This window comes from Sander vitreus, chromosome 12, assembly GCF_031162955.1.
Source record: "Sander vitreus isolate 19-12246 chromosome 12, sanVit1, whole genome shotgun sequence".
NCBI classification, from domain to species: Eukaryota; Metazoa; Chordata; class Actinopteri; order Perciformes; family Percidae; genus Sander; species Sander vitreus.
The window spans coordinates 13,219,802-13,244,679 of record NC_135866.1 but is presented as its reverse complement, the minus strand read 5'-3'; the positions used below and the strand labels follow the sequence as shown (position 1 = coordinate 13,244,679).

At 41.0% G+C, this 24,878-nt stretch overlaps 1 pseudogene across 1 annotated transcript in view; it reads right to left on the bottom strand.

Moving 5' to 3' along the window:
• Positions 1–24,878, bottom strand: part of LOC144526430 (tensin-3-like) — a 37,342-nt pseudogene that overhangs the window by 8,724 nt on the left and 3,740 nt on the right. Inside the window, exons 2-13 of the transcript XR_013502754.1 lie at positions 20,190–20,358; positions 19,907–19,957; positions 19,511–19,633; positions 18,990–19,054; positions 17,869–17,952; positions 16,606–16,718; positions 16,045–16,105; positions 15,795–15,870; positions 15,592–15,722; positions 15,276–15,341; positions 13,927–14,028; positions 8,240–9,434 (exon numbers count right to left, since the gene is read on the bottom strand). The product of XR_013502754.1 is annotated as a tensin-3-like (transcript). The remainder of the gene's footprint in view (positions 1–8,239; positions 9,435–13,926; positions 14,029–15,275; positions 15,342–15,591; positions 15,723–15,794; positions 15,871–16,044; positions 16,106–16,605; positions 16,719–17,868; positions 17,953–18,989; positions 19,055–19,510; positions 19,634–19,906; positions 19,958–20,189; positions 20,359–24,878) is intronic.

Sequence of the window (24,878 nt, the reverse complement as noted above, 5' to 3'; positions counted from 1 at the left end):
AAGGAAGTAAAGTACATAGCACTGAAAGAAAAAAAATAACAGTGCTTTAACCTTTGATACCTTTTAGGAAAGTATTCAGCAAAATGTTTTTTTTCCCAACACTGCATCTTCTTCTAGTCAAGGTACTATTGAAATGTCGGTCTACTCTGAAATTAAGACATAATAGACTCGGGTTTGGCAATATGGTTGAAAAACATATCACAATATTAATAATGGCATTTTTCTGATATGTATCACAATGTCAAAAGTCACATGTAAGTACATAAACCTGATGTTCAAAGCAATTAAATGTATTCCACTATACTTATTAGTTATTAATATGTGTATTTCAACAAAACTTTGAGGTACGGTAACTTGACAAGATCATGTCATCCTAACATGATTCAGATGAATTCATTAAATTATAATTCTGATTTACTGCACTGTACTAAATTGAACTGTGTATTCTAATAATCACACTGATGTCAATTCAATTCATATTAATGTAGACTTGTCAAAATGTCAAATGTCTGGGATTATTAACATTTGAATTTAGCCTGTCCAAGTGACATCACCACACTGCTACCGGTGGGTGTACTGCCTATATAGTGCAGCAGATTAGTAAAAAAATTGTTTTGGTTGTTGTTTGGTATACAAGCATGCAAAAGATGCTTGTCCCTCAAAAATTCAAGATGGCCACCATTTTTAAAGATGGCCACCGTTCCTGTCGAATATTACTTATTTCAATTGTTCAAATGGTGATGCAAGCATAAAATTAGGCAGAAATACTCTTCAAAGAACACTCTTTTGGAAAAAGGTATGTGCCACTCAAAAATTCAGGATGGTGGCCATTTTCAAGATGGCCACCATTTCTGTCAAATAGTCATAATGTCTGCTTTGTCTGCCTCCTCTCCTTTGACCTGTCCGGCTTAGTTAAACTTGCCAGGGATATAAAATCCCTGCCGGCATAGCTCTCAGGTTCATTGGAGTACACAAGCCTCTCCACCACGGCAAGGTGCAGTCCACAGAGAGGAAGGGCCACTGTTAGAAAAAGGAAGTGGACAGCAAAAATTCAGGATGGCTACTGTTTCCAAATAGTGATACAGAAAATATGCCACAAATACTCTGTTAAGGCCACTTTTTGGAAAAAAATGGATGGCCAATAAAAAATAAAGATGGAGACCTTTTCCAAGATGGCCGTCATTTTGGTAGTATGTACACTGATGCACACATGCATGTTAGCAAAAAAATACTCTAACGGCCACACTTTTAGAAAAAGGCAATCGCAAAAATTCAAGAGTCATTTTTCAAGGTGGGTGTTTCTTTAATAGTGTACTCTGTTGGGACTGAGTTAAAAGGAAGGATTGAAGAAAAAAAAACATTAGTTCTATTCACATTTTTACCAGCTCAAAGGCCTTGTGGTTAGAGTGTCCAACCTGAGATTGAGAGGTTGTGCCCTGCCGAGTCATAATAAAGACTGTTAAAAATGGTAGCCAATGCCTCCCTGCTTGGCAGTCAGCAAGTGTTGTATTGGGGGCAACATATCCAGGAAGGTGTACATATACATCACGGTCCAGAATCAGGAAATCGGCTCTCGGCCCACCACAAGGCCGAGGGGTTATCCTTTACCACCTCAATCATAGACATAGTACACATTCAGGTATGGGATACAACTAGGTTCGGGTCACCTACACCTAGCCCTGATCATTCATCCAGTGCCATTTAAGTCCCGTGTGATCTGTACACCTTCCAGCTAAGCATACATGAACAAGTCATGTATTACCCTTGGCTCGGCTCTCCCGTGCTGGCACAACCTGTCAATTCAGGTGCAGCTATCTAACTACATCTATTACTAGCTAATTGATGAGGGGCTGTTAGACAGCATTTGTGACACTAAACTTAGCTATACTATTACTACTAGTCAAGAACTACAGTGTAAGTAAAACTAGATCAGCTGACACTGAACCCCATGCTGAGTTCTACAGCAGTGAAGTCACCAGTGTGCCCTGGTTGTGTAATGACGTTCACCAGTGTTAATTTCGTTGACGAAGACTATGAAGAAAAATACCTTTTTCACGGACGAAAACTAAATAAAAACTAAATAAATTGTCAGATATGATGACGAAGACTGTGACGAAATATAACAGACACTTTAGTCAACAAATAAAAATGAGACGAAAATGTTAGGGAGGGACGAATGGTGAAGTTGGGACAAGTTGGGAAGAAATCCAATCAGAGCGAATCTTTGAGGGTAGGTTGATTTATGCGGAAGCAGCAGAGCCATTTTAAAAAGCTGCGGCAAATGCAGGCGCAACAGCTAAACAAACGCAGCAGCAGTTACACAGGAGGACGAGTTTGCAGAACTTTGCAGAGTTTTGAGGACGTTTTCACAACAGTAAGGTTGTTTACATTATACTTAGTTGTGTTTAGTTGCAGAGTCTTAGTTACACAGCTTTGGCTGATTTCAGTTGACTTCGCTCGTTAGCAACACGCTAACGTTTTGCAGTGCACCCGGTCCGAAGGCAATGACGTCTCATGAACAACAGAAATGTCAGAGCTAAGGTCTAGGACGAACCCTTAAATCTGTGTCTGTATTGCATATTCAAACCTTAATACCATTCCATAACAGACTGACGGATACTTCCAATGACCGGAAATTCTGGAGAAACATTTAGTCAACTGTAGATTTAGTCGACTAAAATCTGCTAATATTTGGTCTACTAAAACTAGACTAAGACTAAAAGACTTAAGACTAGACTAAGACTAAAACTCTTATGATATTTAGTCGACTAAAACTAGACTAAGACTAAAAGATTTCAGATGACTAAAATAAGACTAAAACTAAATGGAGTGTTATTCAAAAGACTAAGACTATCAAATCAAAATCAGAATTTGCTGTCAAAATTAACACTGATGTTCACTCTATTAAACAAAACCTTCCATAACACATTAAATTGAGCTCTGACAGAAATGGTGGCCATCTTGAAAATGGCTAATTTTTTTTAGTGGCAAACACCTTTTTCCATGAGAATGTTCCTTGAAGAATATTTGTACCAAATTTGATGATAGCATCACCATTTGAAAAATTGATGTAAGGATTCAAGAGAAATGGCAGCCATCTTGAAAAATGGTTGCCATCTTGAATTTTTTAGGGACAAGCACCGCTTTCCAAAAAAACATTCTTAAGAGAGTATTTTCACAAAATGTTATGCCTACATCACTGTTTGAACGATTGACATAATGAACATTTGACAGAAATAGCTGCCATCTTGAAAAAATGCCCGTCATGTTGAATTTTTGGGTGGCCAACGCCTTTTTCCCAAAAAGTGACCCTTAGAGAGTATCTGTGCCAAATATCATGCTTGTATACCAATTTGAATGATTCTCTTGAAATATGCCATTAATCTGCTGCATTAATAGCCATGTTTTGAGAGGACAGCTGAGGAATGCCAGGGGTCTGGCTGGTGGGCTGGAGCGTGTGAAGTGTGTGCGTGTGTGTGTGTGTGTGTGTGTGTGTGGGGGTGTTGTGACTACTCTGACTGCTGCCACTCAGCACCAGGGTTTTAATTTAAGCCCTCCCAGCAGGCTCCGACCTCTCAGCCCGGAAGAATGCTAAAGGTGCAGGAGTGCTAAATACTCACTTTGTCTGGATGACACAGACAGTGTCATACGTGCGTGTCAAGGGTTTCTCTGTGCATGCATCACAAGTTTTTTTATCTTCCCTTATATACATCAGTGTACAGGATTTTATTCAAGAGGTATGAGAAACAGTCCTGGAGACAGGCAAGCATGGATCTGAATGGTGGAGACAAATTATCTTTCTCTGCAATGACTTACTTTCAGTGCCATCATTTCTGTAACCTAATATACCCTCAAGAGTTGGGTTGGGCAGTATCAGGATAAATACAGTATTGTGAGGCAATAGAGATGTGTCCATTTCCACTGAGGTGGCTAAAGTTCTTAGTTGTGTCCGGCCGTTGCAAATCAATGAGCAGGACTGCTTCAAGGCAATATTGGCTTTACAGCACTTTTGCATCAATGCAATGAACTCCTTAATGTATTAGGCATTTAATTCATTGGATTCTCCCAAAACTCTCCCATCTGGTTATTTTAGCTATAAAAGATTTAATGATTTTTCAGAACATGTACTTCAGCATGATATAGCCTAGTGATATAAAAGTATATAATATATTATGAGATTATATCCATATTGCTCATTCCTACTAAAGAGGAATCGTATACTGGGACAGTCATTTGATCTAACATCATAATAAAACCACAATAACTTATCAAGTCAATTATACGGTTATTAACATAAGCAATGCCTGCAGGTGCATTTTACAAACACATTGTATTAATGGGTCTTGTGCCATAATGTTGTTTGATCAAATGCACGGTAACTGTTAATATAAAAATATAATAAAAATATAATTAAAATGGTACTGCCTTCTAAAAGCCATGAAGTTACTGGAGATATAGAGCAGAGCTATATAGAAAAGTACAAAGAATTTTGCGATGCACAAAATTTCTCCTGCAAGCTTTACTTTCCTTTAGCCTCAGATGGAGAGGACCCCCAACCTTCCTGAGTTTTTTCACCTCTCATTGCTGTATGTCAGCCCCAGTCCACTTTACACAACATACAGTGGGGCAAAAAAGTATTTAGTCAGCCACCAATTGTGCAAGTTCTCTCACTTAAAAAAGATGAGAGAGGCCTGTAATTTTCATCATAGGTACACTTCAACTATGACAGACAAGATGAGAAAAAAATCCAGAAAATCACACTGTAGGATTTTTAATGAATTTATTTGCAAATTATGGTGAAAAATAAGTATTTGGTCACCTACAAACAAGCAAGATTTCTGGCTCTCACAGACCTGTAACTTCTTCTTTAAGAGGCTCCTCTGTCCTCCACTTGTTACCTGTATTAATGGCACCTGTTTGAACTTGTTATCAGCATAAAAGACACCTGTCCACAACCTCAAACAGTCACACTCCAAACTCCACTATGGCCAAGACCAAAGAGCTGTCAAAGGACACCAGAAACAAAATTGTAGACCTGCACCAGGCTTGGAAGACTGAATCTGCAATAGGTAAGCAGCTTGGTGTGAAGAAATCAACTGTGGGAACAATTATAAGAAAATGGAAGACATACAAGACCACTAATAATCTCCCTCGATCCGGGGCTCCACGCAAGATCTCACCCCGTGGGGTCAAAATGATCACAAGAGCGGTGAGCAAAAATCCCAGAACCACACGGGGGGACCTAGTGAATGACCTGCAGAAAGCTGGGACCAAAGTAACAAAGGCTACCATTAGTAACACACTACGCCGCCAGGGACTCAAATCCTGCAGTGCCAGACATGTCCCCCTGCTTAAGCCAGTACATGTCCAGGCCCGTCTGGAGTTTGCTAGAGAGCATTTGGATGATCCAGAAGAGGATTGGGAGAATGTCATATGGTCAGATGAAACCAAAAATAGAACTTTTTGGTAAAAACTCAACTCATTGTGTTTGGAGGGGAAAGAATGCTGAGTTGCATCCAAAGAACACCATACCTACTGTGAAGCATGGGGGTGGAAACATCATGCTTTGGGGCTGTTTTTCTGCAAAGGGACCAGGATGACTGATCCGTGTAAAGGAAAGAATGAATGGGGTCATGTATCATGAGATTTTGAGTGAAAACCTCCTTCCATCAGCAAGGGCATTGAAGATGAAATGTGGCTGGGTCTTTCAGCATGACAATGATCCCAAACACACCGTCCGGGCAACGAAGGAGTGGCTTCATAAGAAACATTTCAAGGTCCTGGAGTGGCCTAGCCAGTCTCCAGATCTCAACCCCATAGAAAATCTTTGGAGGGAGTTGAAAGTCGGTGTTGCCCAGCGACAGCCCCAAAAACATCACTGCTCTAGAGGGAGATCTGCATGGAGGAATGGGCCAAAATACCAGCAACAGTGTGTGAAAACCTTGTGAAGACTTACAGAAAATGTTTGACCTCTGTCATTGCCAACAAAGGGTATATAACAAAGTATTGAGATGAACTTTGTTATTGACCAAATACTTATTTTCCACCATAATTTGCAAATAAATTCATAAAAAAATCCTACAATGTGATTTTCTGGATTTGTTTTTCTCATTTGTCTCTCATAGTTGACGTGTACCTATGTTGAAAATTACAGGCCTCTCTCATATTTTTAAGTGGGAGAACTTGCACAATTGGTGGCTGACTAAATACTTTTTTGTCCCACTGTAAATACTGTAACCTCACTCCTCCATGTCCTATTTTTTTACTGTGAAAACGATAACAACATAGAGCTGTGGTGCAATCATGTGATGAGAACAAGCAGGAAAAAACATGACTGGTCTAGTTACATGGATACTGAATGCAAATGTAAGCCAAAAAGCACTATTAGAGCTTGAATTGCTTTCAACAGTCAACATGAATCATTCATTAATATAACTTAACCAGCCTTCTTTTATGATAAAAAACATTTGCTCCAACTTCATGTTACAACACAGCTAGGCAGAATAACTCTGAGCCATGAATCATATCACCAATGCAAACAGATAAAAGCCTACATTAAAAAACAATCCATTACATCCTACAAGTTATTTGCAAATTAGCAAAAGTTATAGTCTTTCGCATTTGTTCCTTGGAATGACGCTTCTGTGTAGTTGATATGCACAGACAGGTATGACTTTGGATTGGAATGGAAAAAACATTGCCTCAGGCCTCACTTGTTCCTCTCTTGGAAATTCCTCAGGCCTCCCCATATTGTGCCTCACTGCAACCACATGTACATGCTGGAGTGTGATTCACGCATTGCTAAAACCCAAACAGCTTTCTGCTTTTTCTCTGCCTCACTGGTTTTCAGCTAAAGAAAGAAAAAAAAAGAGCCGTACCTAGTGTGACTTTCTCAAGTCAATGGTACCAAACTTGATAACCTGTCAGGGTGAGCCAAATCTGATATAAAAGTTCTAATCTTTGCAGCATGGGAAAGAAAGGAATTTTGTAATCTTGCAATTTCTATAAATATTATTGGTAGAAGCAGACATACAGTTACTGAAACACATTCTGCAAATTCTTTTGCAGAAATTAAAAGAAATGAGTCTGGACAGATGGAAATGTGGTGAACATGATACAAAAAATATGGAGAGCAATTATTAGAGATGATTCAAATTAAATATGTGCGTGTGTGTGTGTGTGTGTGTGTGTGTGTGTGTGTGTGTGTGTGTGTGTGTGTGTGTGTGTGTGTGTTTTTAGGGCTGTGCAATAAATTGAAATTTTAATCGCAATTACAATTTCAGCTCCTAATGATCACAAAAACAGAGTAATGAAGAAAAAACAATTATTTTGCACACTATATTTTGCAGATAAACTCGTATTTTGTCTTGTGTTCTGAATGAAAAAAAAGTTCAAATGGAAAAGTACTAAGGGAAATTCCACAGTTCTAGGTGTTTTCACTGTTGATTTGTTTAACTGTTTCACAGTTGTTTTTTTAAGTTCAATAAATGCAATATCTTTTCAAAAGTCAATGAGTAATTGTGTTAAATAATCGTGATATCAATATTGACCAAAATAATCATGATTATGATTTTTTTTTCCATAATCAAGCAGCCCTAGTGTGTTCTATGTAATGCTTCAAACTTTTTCTACACACAACAATGCAGTGGGAAGGTCTGAGGGAAACATAAGGTTAAGGACTTTGATTTTGTAAATATCTGTATTCATCATGCAATCTCTATAATCAAACACTGAGAGACGGCAATGTTCAGAGGTCGATGACAGCTGCTCTCCCTCTCTTGATGTACGGTCCTGATCCTCTACTCAGATAGCTATACAGACAAGTCTGGACGGCGCTCTTCCCTCAGATTCATACTGAAAACATCTGAAAACCTGGCAACAACCCTGCTATTTCTGCCACTAAAACATGCCAGGTGGGAGAGGGAGGAGGAGGAGGAGGAGGAGTAGGAGGAAGAGGAGGAGGAGGAGGAGTGCTTTGTTAAGTTAACTCTGTAGTGAAGGGAGAAGACAAGATGATACTCTTAGAGAGGAACAACTCTGTCTATTTATAAATATTCCTAGCATGTTAATTAAAGTTGTTTTATTACTTATATCTTTGTCATATTTATCAGACATTTCTGGCAAAACAACTTCTCTGGTTTCATAATGACTGTCACACATTTGTTTTCACAAACTCACTTCCAGACCACACTTCATCATCACCACCACCACACCCAGACTGACTGACTGTTAGACTTACCTGTCTGCTGTGTGTTTTTCAGGGTCGCTGCGTTATTATCGTTGAATCGGAGATTGATGCCGTTCGAGCATTTGGAGACTGAGCCGTTCACGTGCGTCCCGCCATTCCTCTTAATGGAGCTGCTGTGGCTCGAAACCGGCGCGAAGGTGGGATCCAAGTCCATGATCAGCTGGTTGAGCTGGTCGATGGAGTTGTCAATGTCCATCGTGAGAGATTTGAACTCCTCGTCACGTTTGTTGTTGTTGTTATTGTTCATGGTTGCCTGTTCGTTGTGTGGCGCTGTGTTTCTCAGAGCATCTGTTGTCATGTCCCTGCTAGGGCCCTGTGGCTCAGTAAGCAGGCCTGCTTTGGGTGAACTGCTCCCTTGCTTGTTCCCTGGGTATCTTTCTGTCTCATTTCCATCCTCTGCCATGTAGATAAACTGTTGTGCAGCAACCATCTGCTGCTGGCGAACCCAGGACTGTGTGGAATAGCTTCCCTGTCTGTAGACGTGCTGCTTGGGCATAGGAGCATTGCTGGGATTAGCAGAGGCCACAGAGTTGCTCCTGGAGCTCAGACAGCCCCTTCTCGCCTCAGCATAGGCTCTCTCATACTCCTCCATAGGAGGGTGTGCAGGGTGGTGGAGGTGGTGTTGGCTCTGGCTTTGCTGCTCCTCTCCCCCGGGACTCCCAAAGCCATCTGACAGCAGGGAGTTCTGGCTGCTCTTGTGGCAGGAGGGACGACAAGGTCCCTAAGCTGTCCACACTGTGCAGATCATGACCTGTAATGACCTCATCATCCAGGATGTCCGTTTCCCTCTCTCGGGGTCTGGGGTCTCCGTTGATGTGCACTTGCGCTGGGACTATCTGCTGGATGCCCACTATGGGGCCTTGATCACCCATCTCCCTCAGTGAGGGGTCCTCAAGACCAAAGCCACTTAAAAGACGCTTCAACTGGACCTTTTCCTGCTGGCTGGGGCCCTGGTTAGGCCTGATGGTGGTCGTGGTGGTTGGGGTGGGGACAGGTGTGGGTCTGTCAGCCCACAGAGAAGTGCTAGACAGGCCCGAGTCGCTGCTGACAGAGAGGGCGTGGTCACTGTGGTCAGGGCTGGAGGTGGCGGAGGTTGTGCGGGCCCCTCTGCCCAGCGTCGCTTCTCCTCCGATGGGGCTCCTCTTGTTAGCCGCTTTGTCCTGGGTTAGGCCTTGAGATCGTGGCGCTGGAAAATAGAAGAGATGCAGCGCTTCATACGGTCAGCTGGTATGGGCACACGTACACACAGAGAAACACAGACAGCAGAGGCTCACGCTGACGAACACAAATGGCACAAAACCACAGAGAGGACTCTGTTAACATGCACAGTCATGTCAGCTCACAACCTCCATCATTTAGAATCTGTTACAAACAAAGCTCAACACTTGACTCACCTGACAAAGACAACATTCCAGACAACATAGAACAAACACCCAACTACAAATAACTAGGACATTCATACATTGACAGAACAAATATATGTGAAAATAAAATATATGTGAAACAGTTCGCCTCATTAGATGTGTCAGAAAAAAAATCCCTAGTAGAATCACCAAAATTATGCAAATCCTTTGTTCTGAATTGAGTTTATTTCAAGCAAAGATATTCCGCTCATTTTGCCATAACAGCTTCCACCTTGCCACAAGGTGAACTGCCAAGGTGCTAGTGTATGCAGCGTCTACAGCAGACAAAGGTGTTCCTCATGCTCACGTTATATAATAGATGTTAAGTCTTCCGTATGGCGCTACAAGAGGATCTTCAGAGTCTGACCCCTGCATTCCTCACCCAGCTGTGATTAAGGCCACCCTACTCCCTCTCGCCTGCCCCTTGGCCCAACATATGTCCAAACAACCTCCTTAATCCTCAGAAGTGAAAGACAAATCACAGTCATTATGCAAGGCAGAGTCAAATCCATCACAAAAGAAAACAACAAGAATCTAGTTTACCCAGACTTACGCAAAATGATGGCTGGAGAAGAAGTGCATGTGAGCAGCTGGAACATGACTCCTACGCTTCTCCCTCAATCTGCCGCCTTAAGTACTTGCCTTTCAGTCAAACCATGACTGGAGGATCTGAATACCAGAAACGCATGATAAAAAGCTCCCCCTACTCCTCTGCAAAGTTCCTGTATGTATAGCTAGCCCCCCCTGGCTCACACAAACACACCAGTGGAACCTGCATCTGGCCTTGAGCAGCCTTGGCTCAGGCCTCCATGCAGGCCAGTTCCGCCGGGAGTTTTCCAACAAATCCCTCTTGTAACAATCCTTGTGGCAAGGTGCAATCAGGTTTTAGGATGGATGTTTCCCTTTTCTCTCAATGCTGGCCATCTTTCTTTCTCTCTCTCTGTCACCCCCTGTCATCGTCCTGCCTCTCTTTTCTTTTCCCTCCCCCCTCATGGCCGCCCATCTGTCTCATGAAAAAAAATCTCTTACCTTCGCAGCCACTACCAGGTAAGCACACAAGACAATCCCAGTCTCCGGTAAAACAAAACTTGTAGAGAAGCGGCAACGCAGACACAAGAGAGCAGACATGGCTTTCAACCAGCAGATAATGGTCAGGGTCAAAACAAGAGTGAATGAATATGTTGGCCCCTGCTTTCTTTCTCTGCTGAGAAGGTGAGAGTGTTTGCACTCCACACAGAGGGGGGGGACCTTGAGATCTCCAAATAAGGGCAGAGGAATGTAAACAAGTGAGGCGGGGTTTCAGGACGGAGGCAGGATGGAGGAAAGCCGTAACCCGACCTCTTGCCCTGCATTAGGGGGACTACCCCACTGGGGAGAGAGGGAGGAAAAAAAAGAGGGAAAGAGAGAGGGCGGCCCAGAGAGGATCAGAGAAAGAAAACAACATTCCTGCAGCTCCAGATTTTTTTTACTCTCTAAAAAGACACTTTTTCATTAAATCCTTGCCTTCTACTTTGAGTTCTGAAAAGCACAAAGCCAAGTTGTTTTTCTCTCCCTCTTGGGTGTCATGAAATTGCATGCCTGCTGTCCTCATGAATAATATCGGCACGAGACAGATGTGCCCCAAACTTAATGATGGGGTTCAACAATTGTTTTAAAAACTGTTTTACCTATCAGGATTAACACTGACATTAACAAACCCATGAATGGTTAACCAAGTATGTTCTTTGCTTAAGAAAATCATTTAAACCATTTATATCTAGCATTCATCATGTTGTGGTATGGTCAGTCCCTGAATAATCCACCAATTAAAGTGCAGAGAGCAGCAAAACCAGAACCGTTCCTCAAGCTGCTCTCGTGTCGCGGGAGGAGGTCAGGTTGTGTATGGATATGCAATTACCCAACCCTTTCCATTCCTTCTCAGTTACTACCATCCTGCACTTCCTAAATGCCAAAACTGTGAGTCGAAAGCATAATGATGATCTTCATCATCCTTATTTTCTTCCGCCCAAGCTTCTACATGTGCCTCCGTGTGTAGATGACAGCCCTCTGGGAAAAAAAACTCTTAAAGTCCTGTGTACAATTTGTACAGAACATGCTGTACAGAAAATGTATGAAAAAAACTGCATTATGAAAGAGTTAAATTAACATTTTCTCTCAAACCCCTAGTGGTATTATACAATGCAGACAGATTTGAGATATCCATCACTGAGAATTCCGCCTCTAAAATGCTGTGAAGGTGAACAAACATTGAAAAAACTACATTTAAAAAATTCCATGCATATATTACCTTGCAGAAACAACTTCTCAGTTACTCTAGGTGATCCATTGACTTTGTGGTTTTCTCTTTTTTTTACAGCTTTGATACTTCTTTGCAACTTTTTTTAAATTGAAATTTTCAAGAAAAGTCTATGGTATGAAATGGGCAAGACAGTACAATTGCAGTCCAGTTATTCTTGGTTAGAGGATTTGCCTGCAGCCATAAGTGTTTTAAAGAGACAGTCATCCTGTATCACAAATGAATCTGGGATTTTGCTCAGGTGTAACAAAAGAGCAATCAACTTCAATTCCAAGTATTTCTTATCTTATTTGCCAAATGAAAAAAGCCCAGGAAGTATGAGCATGAGCCATCAAATATTTTTAAACCACATTGAACCTTTTATAAACTTTGGGGTCCCGAAATAAATTCTGGTAATCCAACAGAACTCTTGCCAGGACTGTGGATTTGTGGTCTTAGTCTAGTCTTCCTATATATTACACCTGTACACCTCAGTTATCTTGAAGTCTGATTAACTCTCTCATTTCAGTGCAGTCAGCAGCTGTAAGCCAGGCTACACTAAAGACAACAGCCTACTTTGACAGTAAACCAAAGTAAACAACCTTTCTGGAAAAACAATCTTTTAAAATTCAACTCTTCATTCACACGTGGGGATAAACACACACTCTCACTGGTGATTGAGGAAAAGCCATTGAAGTAAATGAGGTTTTCTTTTCACAACCTTAGCACTACAGTGGCAAATGTTTTTCAGACTTCCTCCTCCTGACCAACCTCTGAGTGACAGCCTTTCAGAGTCAAACTGGGCCTGCCAGAGAACTGGTGGTAAGAAGATGCAGAATTCCAACAAAGCTCCCAGTCTCCTGTCTCCAATGTAGTGTTTACATGAGAAAGCAAGGCTGTAAATATCCCACATGAATGCTTTGGAATCAAGGCAAGACAAAAAAATGTTCCTTTGTTAATGTCTTTGCTTTGCTTTGATGGCTTCTTAAATTTGAGTGTTTTGCTCTTTCATTGCATTCCCAGAAGAGTGCATACAATTATACTTATACTTGACTTGTTGGGGTATTTTATTTTAAATGAAAAAAAACGGCAGCTCATTTTCATTAAGCTGAACTTAGCTTATAAAAACACTCTGGGAAAGGGTGGATCTGGGTTTTAATGCAGAATAGAGCAACAACCTCCCAGAATAGAGCGACGTGGTGGTACCACGTCGCTCTATTCTGGGTTGTTGTGAATTCTGCGGTTGAGTGGAGAGCAACAACCACAGCTAGGACAGGACGCCCCGACAGGGTGGCTCTGAGTCGGAGTCTATGTGTGTCTGTGCAGGCGCTAGTGAGAGTGTGTATGTGTGTGTTTGTGTGTGGGATGGTTAAAGCATGCCTATTCATTTCAAGAAACAACAAAATAGAAATCTCTTGAGAACTAATTGCTCTTCCTCTGAACCCAGCATTCCCTACGTACAACAACAATCCTCCCTATCCTTCACAGAGAAACAACACTGCTTGTCATGCCTATCATACTGCAACCTAAAGGTACATTTTAGCTTTCTTTTCCTTTCCTCGCCATAATAAAAGTCTTGTTTCCACAGGGCCTGGCTGCCTGGGTTTTAAGTCCCACTCATGAGTAATAACTCCTGTAAGCGGCTTGCAACATAAACCAAGTTAGTGGTGACTGTGTTTGCATGTTAATGCAATCACACTGCAGTCCCTTAATAACATGGAGCAGAGGACCTGTCAAGCTGTGTTAATTCCCTGAGAAGATAAAAAAAAGAGAGCATGTGTGTGTGTGTGTGTGTGTGTGTGTGTGTGTGTGTGTGTGTGTATGTAAAGTGGGGGGGAACTCCATTTCATGTCTAAATAACAACCTACTCATACTTCTTCCATTCATAAAACAGCCACAGGTATTTTCACTCAGGTAGAGCCTGATTCATTAGGCAGACCTTGGCATTGTTATAAAGTCTTGTGAGTCATGTAGTGACTAATGTAGCGTAATTCCTGTACCTTCACCATCACAGATGTTCTGGTAGGAGTCCCAGCGGATTATTGGATCTGCTGTGTTGTAGTCCACAATAACATCCGCCCCATTTTGCCACCTTTCAGCACCTGGACCCAAAAATAACATTATTGTTGATACTGTATCAAGGTGTTTTTTTCTTTACCACACAGTGAGTAGCATAAAATACTATTCATCATAATGTTATGGCTCGAGGGAGGACAAAGAAGGATCTGTCTTAGCAGGACATTTTTGTGTAAATATTTAGGGATGGGCAATAATTTAATATTAAGAGCTTTTAGTGGAATTGCATCACTATGGTAGATTTGAAGAGTTCACTTCGCATTACTCAGTCCTGAATATATATATATATATATATAGTATGCACAAATCTTACTATTCAAACAAAACTATAAAAAGAAAGTGCTTCAGCATTTCCTTCCTTTTACTAGATTGTTCAGGTATAGAAGCCGTTTAAAAAGGAATAGTTTAACATTTTGGGAAATGCGCTCATTTGCTTTCTTGCTGAAAGTGAGATGAGAGGTTCAATACTGTTGAAATGTCAGTATGCTAAATATGATGCGACAGCCAGCAGAGAGTTAGCTTAGCTTAGCATAAAGACCGAAAACTACTAGCCTGGCTTTGTCAAAGGTAAAACATCAATTGTCGTTTTTACACTTTTGTTTTATTAAGGATTAAACTGGATATAATGTGTTAATTGGTGAGTTTTAGAGGTGGTGGTACACAGAGTTTATTTGGACAGAGCCAGGCTAGCTCCCCACTTTCATTCTTCATGCAAAGCTAAGCTAACTGTTGATATTGATCTTTTCATCTAACTCCCTGCAAGAAAGTGAATACGTTTTTTATTTATTTATAATTATCTATTTATTTTTATCTATTAAAATATATAGCCTCAGCATATCATGGTATACTAATGACAAATAAAGTCCAAGTTGTATTCAAGGATTCACTTTCACCCATGATGCTATGGATTGCAATGTCATTGTTGGGGGACAACAATATCACCCTTGCCAGAATATTTTAATTATGCTACAGCAATAGTAAGCAAATACATACAACACATATACACAGATCCACACAACATCCCACTCCTGTGGGGCTCTGGGGCACCACATGCTGTGTTTCTTTACCTCTCTGTCAGCACACACTTCACACTACATTTCCCTTCTGCAGCATTCCACATCCCTTCTCACCATGGGGCAGAGGGGGAGGAACGGAGCCCAGGACAACACGGAGGGGAAAATGGAGAAAGCTTTGTGTCTGCTTTTCCAACTACCTCTCCCAGTAGCAACCTTTTTTTTTTTTTTATAAAAACCCAGAAGAGTTAGGAATCTACCTGGAATCCTCTCTGGTCCCTCGGAGAACACCAGCTCCACTTTACCATAATCTGCAAATCTGGGATCTGGAATTTAAGCACACAGGAATGCCATTAGTGTGGCCATTCAGAGGTGGAAGGACAAATGGTGTTGTCTGTGAATAGGATTCTCTCAGTACACGTAAAATATTTGGTAAAACAAGATTATTGGTCTCAAAGTGCCAAGTCTAAATTAAGTCCAGACTGAACCTTGCAGATGCTGCGTGGAGCAGAGGAGTCGCCGTAAACTAGCAGAGGCACGTTGAGACCTGCTCTCAGGTCTTTTTTTCAGGTCTACCTTTGTTGGCAGTCTCCATGTCCTCTTTTTTCAAACATCAGGTTGTAGCCCTGCACTGCTCCCGTGTGGAACTGCAGTCGGAAAATAACTTCACGATCGGAAGTTACGTCACCCTTGTGATAGCATTTAATCTGCAAAAGAAAATACATCAATGTTATTACTACAATCAATACTGATGTCAGAAACTTTGAGAAGGCTACTACCATGATGTCTCCTTTTAGAAGCTGGGCAGGCTCCAGTGTAATGCATACACGGTCTCTGTGGCCTGGACCAATGTGACTGAAACAAAAACAACAGAGAAGTGATTCAAAGTGAGTTTGGAAGCAATCACAGATATTTACAGAAAGCACTAAGTCAGCATTAACGTAAGTACAACAAAGATGATTTAATTGAATATATTCCAATATTCTTGGAAGCAAACAAATTACTGTACCACATGTAAAAGCTACTTACTAGATTCCAGATGAATACACTGCTTGCATTCCCTGGTAAACCTTGATGTACGGACGACATACTGGAAAGAAAAAAAGATAAATTCTCAAATAAATAATAGTTAATAACATGGAATTAAGTAGCCTGTTAGGATAAGATATTCATGAGTAGCTTCTCAGATTGTTTTGCTCACAGCAAGTGTAATAAGCAGTTGTTGAGAGAAAGGGATTTCAGCTCCACGATGTGACGAAGACCTGTGTTGTTTCAGTGAAATTAGTAAAAACAGCTATTTACATGCAAACATGGGAGTGAATTCCCATGGGTTTACTGGGAACGTATAAAGAAGTTCTTCTCTTCAGTTCTGTTTATGTAAGTGCCTCTATCTGTCTGAGCATGTGTGTGTGTGTGTGTGTGTGTGTTGGAAAAAGAGAACGATGTAAAGTACAGATAAGTCTCCATCTTGTTTACTGCTCCAGCTCTGATGTGGTTGTGTCTGGGTTCTTTTATGCCGTCATGGTGGCAGTCACTGTATATTCATTGGGAGTTGCAGCTGTGTATAGTGGTAAACAATATGAGTTTAACCTCCAGTGGCGTCAAAGTTTGGGATCCCGTGAAGGATGACGCAGTGCAGGAACAAGGGTGAGGCATTGATCTTCATGGATCCACTTAGAAGACTGTTGAGGATCCAAACATACCTGACAAGAAATAACAGAGATGGATGTAAATAATACACACGACTGACTATTAGAAGTAATTCCCACAACCAAAAACTAAATATCAAGGGTATCACGTGTTTTTTAGGACAATCCAAAATGTGTCAGGTAGACTTGTTTATTTATTTTTTTATTCACATATTTACTGACCACTGCTTTGCAAATTTTAGACTGTATTTTACTAAAGGCAACATTCTTAGACAACTGCTTGTGTTAAAGGGATACTCCACAGCAAAAGAGATTGCTCATAATTAGTGCAACACAGGGCAGAGATAAACAGGCTTTGAATCCCTAGTGTGGGGGCAACTTCCACAGACACTGGATCCTACACTTCCCATAATGCAACTTGATGACATTGTATCATTAGACCCTCCTTGCCTGGCAAATGTTCTAGACTAAAGCTTCAAGTGTGTAACTCCAGCCTTGCATAAAAAATGGTAATCTCCAAGCCCAAACGGAGATAACCCTGGTGACATCACCAGGGTTATTTTTCTCAGACTTAACAATAGTTTGGAACATTACTCGTATTCCCTATATAGTTAGCTGAGAAGATGTATACCACTCTCATGTCTTTACGTTGAATGTTTTCCTTTAAATCAACATTTATAATTGGAGAAGTTTGGCTTCTTTTATTAAATGAAAAAAAAGGGTTTTACAGCAAAACATGTTTATATTCCTCACAGCAAAGAATCACATAAATTACCGTCTTGGTTTTGGTACCGTAACTCAGATATCAAATTTGCATTGCTATCAAGACATTTTCATCTGCCATGTTGTAATTGCTAAAGGTTTACCTCACATAAACTTGGGGGGACAAGAACATTTAGAGGAACTGGAAGAAAAGAATGTGGAGAAACCAGTTCTGTCTGAGAGCAATCAGTGTAAGCAATGATGATTCACAGTGATACACAGCATTAGGATTACACCAAGTCACCATGGGGTCCCATTCTCATTACAATGATCCAGAATGACGGGCTTTTCAGTAATAGACAAACAGCACCAGGACTTGTAAAGTTTTGTATTGAATCAGGTGGGTCTGGGACATGAATGTGTTTTCAGAGCACCAGTCAAACAACACACGGTTAGGAGCATGTTGCTATACAGAAGGGCGTGTTCAAGTTTTGGGTCTTACCGTTTCTGCGAAGGTGTCATCAGAGCTGAAACCTTATCATCGTAGTATTTCCTCATCGCGAAGCGGTCCAACGCCTGATCAGCACTTTGAGGGAGACAGTGAGACACATTAAACACTTTGGGTAATTATAACTCAAGAGAGAGATTACACTCTGTTGCACTATAATTGAATAGTGTTAACCCTGACTTAAATTAGGACAACACACACACACACATGCATAAACATGCATAATGGACAAGAGTGAAAGTAAGCGGAGAGACAGGGGATTCCAGCAGAGAGGAAGAGAATGCCAGCCTTAAGTAAACAAGGAAGGGGAGAAGAGGACAGAGAGAGGCCAGAGTGTGTGCACAGCTCTGCTATTCAGACAGACCTAAAACCAACAGGCACTGGAGCCTTTTCACCACAGCTCTGTTTCTCTATCGCGGACCCTCTCCCTCTGCCCCCTCCCATGAATCTATTCCATTGTAAATCTGCCTCATTGTTTTCCTATCTCTTTCTCTACTTCTTCTTGCCTTGTGTCTTTCAAATTTGCCTTACCGACCCGGTCCTCCCCAGTGGGACGCAAACACTAAGGGAAGCGGAGTCTAAATCGAAGGCTGATGTGCGCTCATGCCACAATGACTGCTGTGTGCAGAGAGGATCTACATAGTAGCATAACACTCTCCTAACGTTTGCTGTATTTCTTTACTTTAGGGCTTAGACAATGACAATGGTTAGAAAATTTGAAATCGGGTTCCTTCATGAATAGATTTCATGAAACTGACACTGTGTCCAGAAGCTATTACAGTAACTAGCTTGTTTCCAAGTTGATTCATGCAATTCAATACAGGGTGATTCATGGCTTAAATTGTGTGGTTTCCCTTTGAGTTTATAAGAGGTGACTTTTCTTTGACTCCCTCTCTGATTCACCTTGACCCTAAATTAAAGCAGGTAAATAAATCCGCCGTGGTTAGGCAATGACATTTCTTGTGGTCTACTGAATAAGCCTTCATGAACTGTTGTGGGTTCTTGTTCCTGCCAACAGTGAGTGGGTGCACTCATATTATAATAAATCCTGAATTCAGAGCAAACTATGGCATTTATAGTAACCCAACATGAAAATGTTACACATTAGTGGTTACCTGGCAGATACGTCGGTGAAATGCACAAAGGATGAGATGACGACACCGATTCGACCCTTGCCACCCTGAAGAAACAAGAGAGGACAGAAGATGATTTACTACACACGCAGCAAAACTCTAAGTTTTAAAAGGCAACAAATACTTAGTTTTTTCAATCATTTTCCTATTGTAAGTGATGGGATCGTACATAAACACAGTATTCTCTGCCAAAGTTGAAAGATTATTGGTTATTTCACACATATCTGTATCTCTGCATCTGTATCTTTGAAGCGGGCATGGCTTATTCAGAAAAAGGCAGTCACATAATTCCATCCACCAATTAGAATTGAGCTATTTTCGAATCAGAATATGATGTCATGAATACTCAATGTCATAGAGAAATACTTAAAATACTTAAGACGTTGTTAAACAACTAAAAAGGACTTGTGAAATGACAAAATAATTACAATGCTGGAGTAATTGCTTAATTATTAATGCAAAACTGAGACACAGCTGATACAACACAACCTGTAGATGCTCACCCTGCAGTGTATAACCACCACATGAAGGGGGTCAGCATTGAGCCAGCTCTCCATTGCCTTACAGATGGTGCAGATCTTATCCAGTGGCGGAGCATGCATGTCGGGCCAGCCAGTATCTAGAGTCTGAAAACACATTACTCACTGTAAACAGACACAGTAGAACTCTATACAGTTATCCAGTACCAATCAATAGTATACTGTTTACTGTAGCTGGTTAGACAAAGCTGATCAAAGAGGCTGAACAGAGATCTTTTGCCGTTGAAATGAATTGTATTTGTTATTTTCCAAACTGATGGATATTTATATATATATATATATATACTCATCCTGCTACGACTTTTTTATTATTAATTTGTGCTTATTTTATGTAGATGACACAATGTCACATAAACTTACCTTGGGGTTCATTTTAGTGAGATCATGTCTTTTCTCTGACAAGTTGATAATCTAAAGAGAACATACAAGACAGCCCATGACTCAAAAATGTTGTCTCTAAGATTATTACATTATGCTTTAACACTGATTCTTACATCAGGTTGAGTGAACAATTAACTATGCACTCTGAGATCAATATCCCATGAAAGCCCATCAGCCCTGACATCAATACTGTATGGACTTTGACACTTCAGCTTTGACATTTCAAGGTGAGACAGCGAGCAGCACACGGACAAGCACTGACCAGGTAATTATCTGCATGCTTGGACTTGAGCATTCGTGTGACATCCTTCAGGTTGTGAGAGTAGATCTCCTCTGTGCAGCCACGGGGGGAAGGACACAGCGATGATACGTTCTGTGATGTACGTCAGGTCGAGTTCATATCCCTCCTCCATCCTGAATCCTGCGGCTTACTGTTAAAAAACATCAAAGCAGAGACTCAGGGCTCAGGCCCTTCAATAACCTCACACCATTCCCACTTAGAGCAGGTGACTTTGCTCAAGTCAATATTTGATGGCCTAAAAAGGCCAAAGTCCTCAGCTTTAGTCATTGTTTCCAGGTTTGCTACAGATATCTTTAGAGAATGGCCTCTATTTCAGATTGCATGACAGAGGGTGTCTTGTTTGTGCAGAAACGGTTAACAGTGTGAGTCACAAACACTGTAGAACTGTGAACAGGTTGAAATGAAACAATATATCAAGGCCTTTTAACATGAGAGATGAGTGCCACTTATCTCTACTGCACAAAGAGATACAGTGCAGTGGTATCAACAAATTGAAAACCAGCAATCTAGTACCCAATGTCAGTCAGTCGGAGAAACAATGACAAAGACAAAAAAAACGTTCAAAGAATTCCGGTTACAACCAGTTGCTGTAAATCCCTGAGTGATGGCGTGTCCCTGTGACCTCATGGCCATGCACATTTCTGCAGCGGTGGCCTGGGGAGAGCCTGTCTCACACCACCACATCCACAGGCCTTATTCTCTTATCTAGTCATCTATGTATGCTCTGCGTGCGTTGACTGCGGACAACACTAGATCCGACACTAATAGTCGCTTAATCAATAACTCAAACAAATGAATAGTTTTAATTGAGCGAGCGTGCCAAATATGTTTGTTGTGTTTCCAGGTTATTCGTTGTGAGGATTTGCTGCTTCTCTGTTTTTATGATTGTCAAATTAATAAATTCCGGTATTTGGTCGAACAAAAGAAACAATTTAAAGTTGTTATTTTAGGATGTAGGATATTAAGACTGAGGTTTTAAACTATTAACTGACATTTTATGGAATACAAACATTTACTATTCTAAAATGTATTTTTTTTTAATCCTTGACAAAACCTGATATATTGTTGGACTGATTTGCAAATATTTCACAACAAATACATATAAACATGTATTATATTGTGCATTATATATTATTCTAGATTATATTTGATATTATTATTATATTGCTGTTCTATACTGTATATTATGTTATGTTATACTGTTTTATTACATTACTGCATGTACTATGTCATATTTTTATATCCATACAGACAAACAATATGATCAAGTATAATTACGTGATCATATAATATATTATTCTGGTGTATGCTGTTATAGTGGATCATATTGCATATACTATACTTTGGGGCTACTAATCACACAACTTTGTCACTTCACTTGGAACATTATTGCAATATTAGTTGAAGTACACTGTAGGTACTGCTTGCCTTATAGTTTTGAGTTTAATTTCTCTTGCATAGTTCGTATTTTTTATTTCTATTTGTATTTCTATTTTATCTACTTTAACATTTATTTTTTTCATTTCATTTATTTATTTTATCAGTACTTATTATTGCATATTTTATAAATATATATATATACCATTATTGTCAATAAAGCAAACCAAACCAAATCCTACCTTTTGAGTGAGCCAGAATTAGGCTGTATGTCAATGACTTCAAAAAAATTGATCTATACTCCTTTGCAGCATTTGTAAGAGATAACTGATCAATAGCGCTTGATACATGTTTCAGATTTCACACAAACACAAGTACACACTCCCACAAACAGAAATGCATTCCTTAAGCTGCCAAAGATATCACCATCCTTCTTAAATGACTCCAATTGTTTGTTGTGATTAAACGACCCACAGTCAAAAATGTGTCCGTCAATTAAGTCTGCAATGACTGCAGGCTACAGCCCAACACTTTGAAGGGGGCCAGAGAGGGAGCCATAAACCAGCGACAGTGCATGGCTTAAACCAACCCTCAGAGCGGAATGAAAGAGGCCATGTGTATGAAGAGGTCATCACTCGGGGAAACAGGGCTAGGTGTTTTGTTTGTGTGTGTGTGTGTGTGTGTGTGTGTGTGTGTGTGTGTGTGTGTGTGTGTGTGTGTGTGTGTGTGTGTGTGTGTTGGTAGAGGTGGTGGGAGCGGGGGGGAAGAGGTCCTCAGGGATTGTTGGAACTAATGGCGGGGTTAGTCTATTTCCCCCGAGACTCTAAGGAAAAACTGTTGACTAATGGGAAATTAATGAACAGGTCGGCCAGTACTTAGGCTCTGTGTCTCTCCAGGGCAGGGGCATGGGAAGAAGGCTTAGTAATGTTTTGGAAGTGTCAAAGTACCAGTGTCAAACCTTACCTCCATGTGACCCAGGAGTGTGAAAGAATGTACTTAATTCATTTAGGTGTATTTTTTTTTTTTTTTTAAGTTTGACACTGGGAAATACACTTATTAATTTGCTTTCTTGCCGAGAGTTAGATGAAAAGATTGTTACCACTCTTATGTCTGTGCAGTAAAAATGAAGCTTAATGTTACTGCCAGTAGCCGGTGCTGGCCTTTCTCGGTCGTGTCTAGATGGTATGCCAAGATTTGTGAGAGTCTTACCAGATGGTTAAGGTTAGGCATGGACCTTGAATGGTTAAGGTTAAGCCCCTGACACACTAACCCGACGGCCGACCGTTGGCAGAAAAGGCAGTCGGACTGATCATTCGGCTCCCCAAGGTCCAAAAAGTGCCTCAGAACACACCGAAGCGACGCCGACTTGACCATGTAATACGTCTCCATGAGGCGGCGCTAATCTGTATTGTCGCCCAAAAAATGAAAACCGGCAGCTGATTGGATGAACGCGTCACGTGGGTCTGGCTGCTCCCGGATTTTTCAACCGGGGAATAATGGCGGCTCGTTCAGAATACGATCTCATATTTTACTAAGATAGTTTACCGAAACGTGTTTCTGAAAAAATTTTAAGCGAGAAATTGGCCATGCAGTTGCCTTCATTTCAGATCGACAAAGATCAGTTTAAAAGATTTTCATCCAATTTTGAGAGACTCTGGTCACGCTCATCCCGCTCGTCATTTCCGGGTTAGCATTCCACCAATTAAATTGGTCATGAAGTCCGACTGCCCGCCCTCCGACGCAACATGTCAGGTCAGCCAAAATGAAGGCCGACGGACGACGGCACGGAACACACCGAACAGACTCGAGTCACTGACCTCGCCAGACTGTCCGACGGCCGATTATCGGCTTGGTGTGTCACTGCCTTTAGGAGCATAGGGTGTTGGGCAGCGAGTGTCGCGTGAGTTTTCACAAATTCTAAGGTTAGCATCTGGAAACGACTCTTCTTCTTAGCCGGGCGCAGTAACTTCCTACTTAATTGCTTAAGTCAAGAAATAGTCTGGCACGTGACCACTCCGTAAAACCACAACTGTGTTTTTTTTCCCACTTTCATTTTTGCACGTGCTGTAGGCTGTTTTTGTTACCTTTGGGCAGAGCTAGACTAGCTGTTATCCCCTGTTTCCAGACTTTACGCTAAGCTAAGCTAAGCTAAACTAACCAGCTGCTGGCTGTAGCTTTATACAGTATGTAAAGGACAGATATGAGTCTTCTAATCTAACTCTCTGCAAGAGAGTAAAAAAGCTTAAAAAGTCAAACTATTAACTGACAACTATTTTCAAGGTAACTAAACAAAGAGAAATAAAGGTTTCAACTAACTCAAATAAAACCCATAAAGATGCACAAAACGAGCTAATATCACATTTTAAAATAAATCGTAAAAAATTCTAAACATTATCGTGCGGCTTATTAATTTGTCATGAAGCATTCATGTGCAATGCTGCAGTAATCAACAACCTTTTTTCTACTAGACCTCTCACTTCTCCCACTCATCATTCAACCTAACATGAGTGACCTGCCCCAGCACGCACTAAAGATAATTGGTCTTTAATTTGCACTGACTGCTTTTGTTCCTGGTTTGAGGTGCAGCATTAGCTCACAAAGGCAGAATACGCAGTGCCAAGGAACTACAATCCCGAGCCCACCCATGGCACTGGGAGAGCAAGGCTGGTAGAGGAGCGGGGTAGGCAGAGAGATTCGAGAAAATGGGTTGCCAGATCTACTGTGAACAAGCTGCGACAGGTTTACCGAGGTCAGGATGTTGGGGGATTAGGGTGTGTCTGGCTACCCCAGCTCCAACCCCTCAGGTAAGTGCTTGACTAGGCTGCGTGGGTGCTGTCAGCCACGTTCACACATGCATGACCATCACTTGGGACCAGCTCCAAATGCCTTTCTTTCAATCACCCAGAACGCTGAAAATAAGTTCATCAAACATTCTGTTTATTCATAAAAGAAATGCAGGGAAGAAAGAACCAGAAGGCATATTGAAGTGCTGAGATGAAGCCTGATTCTATTTTAGGAGCCACACCCTTCACCTGGCCTGTATTGTATGGGATCTTCCATTTTGTAGAAGCAGTTGAACCACGTGATGAAAGAAGACAGCATCATGTAATAGGACATAAACTGCAGAGACAACTGTCTTAAAATCTAGACATCAGTTAGACAGACCTTAAGGGTTAAATCATGACCTCATAGTTGTTTTCATTTTTGAGTGCACTGTGGTGGTAACAGTTGGCAAAAACGTTGCATGCCTGTCTGTCACAAATAATAAATACT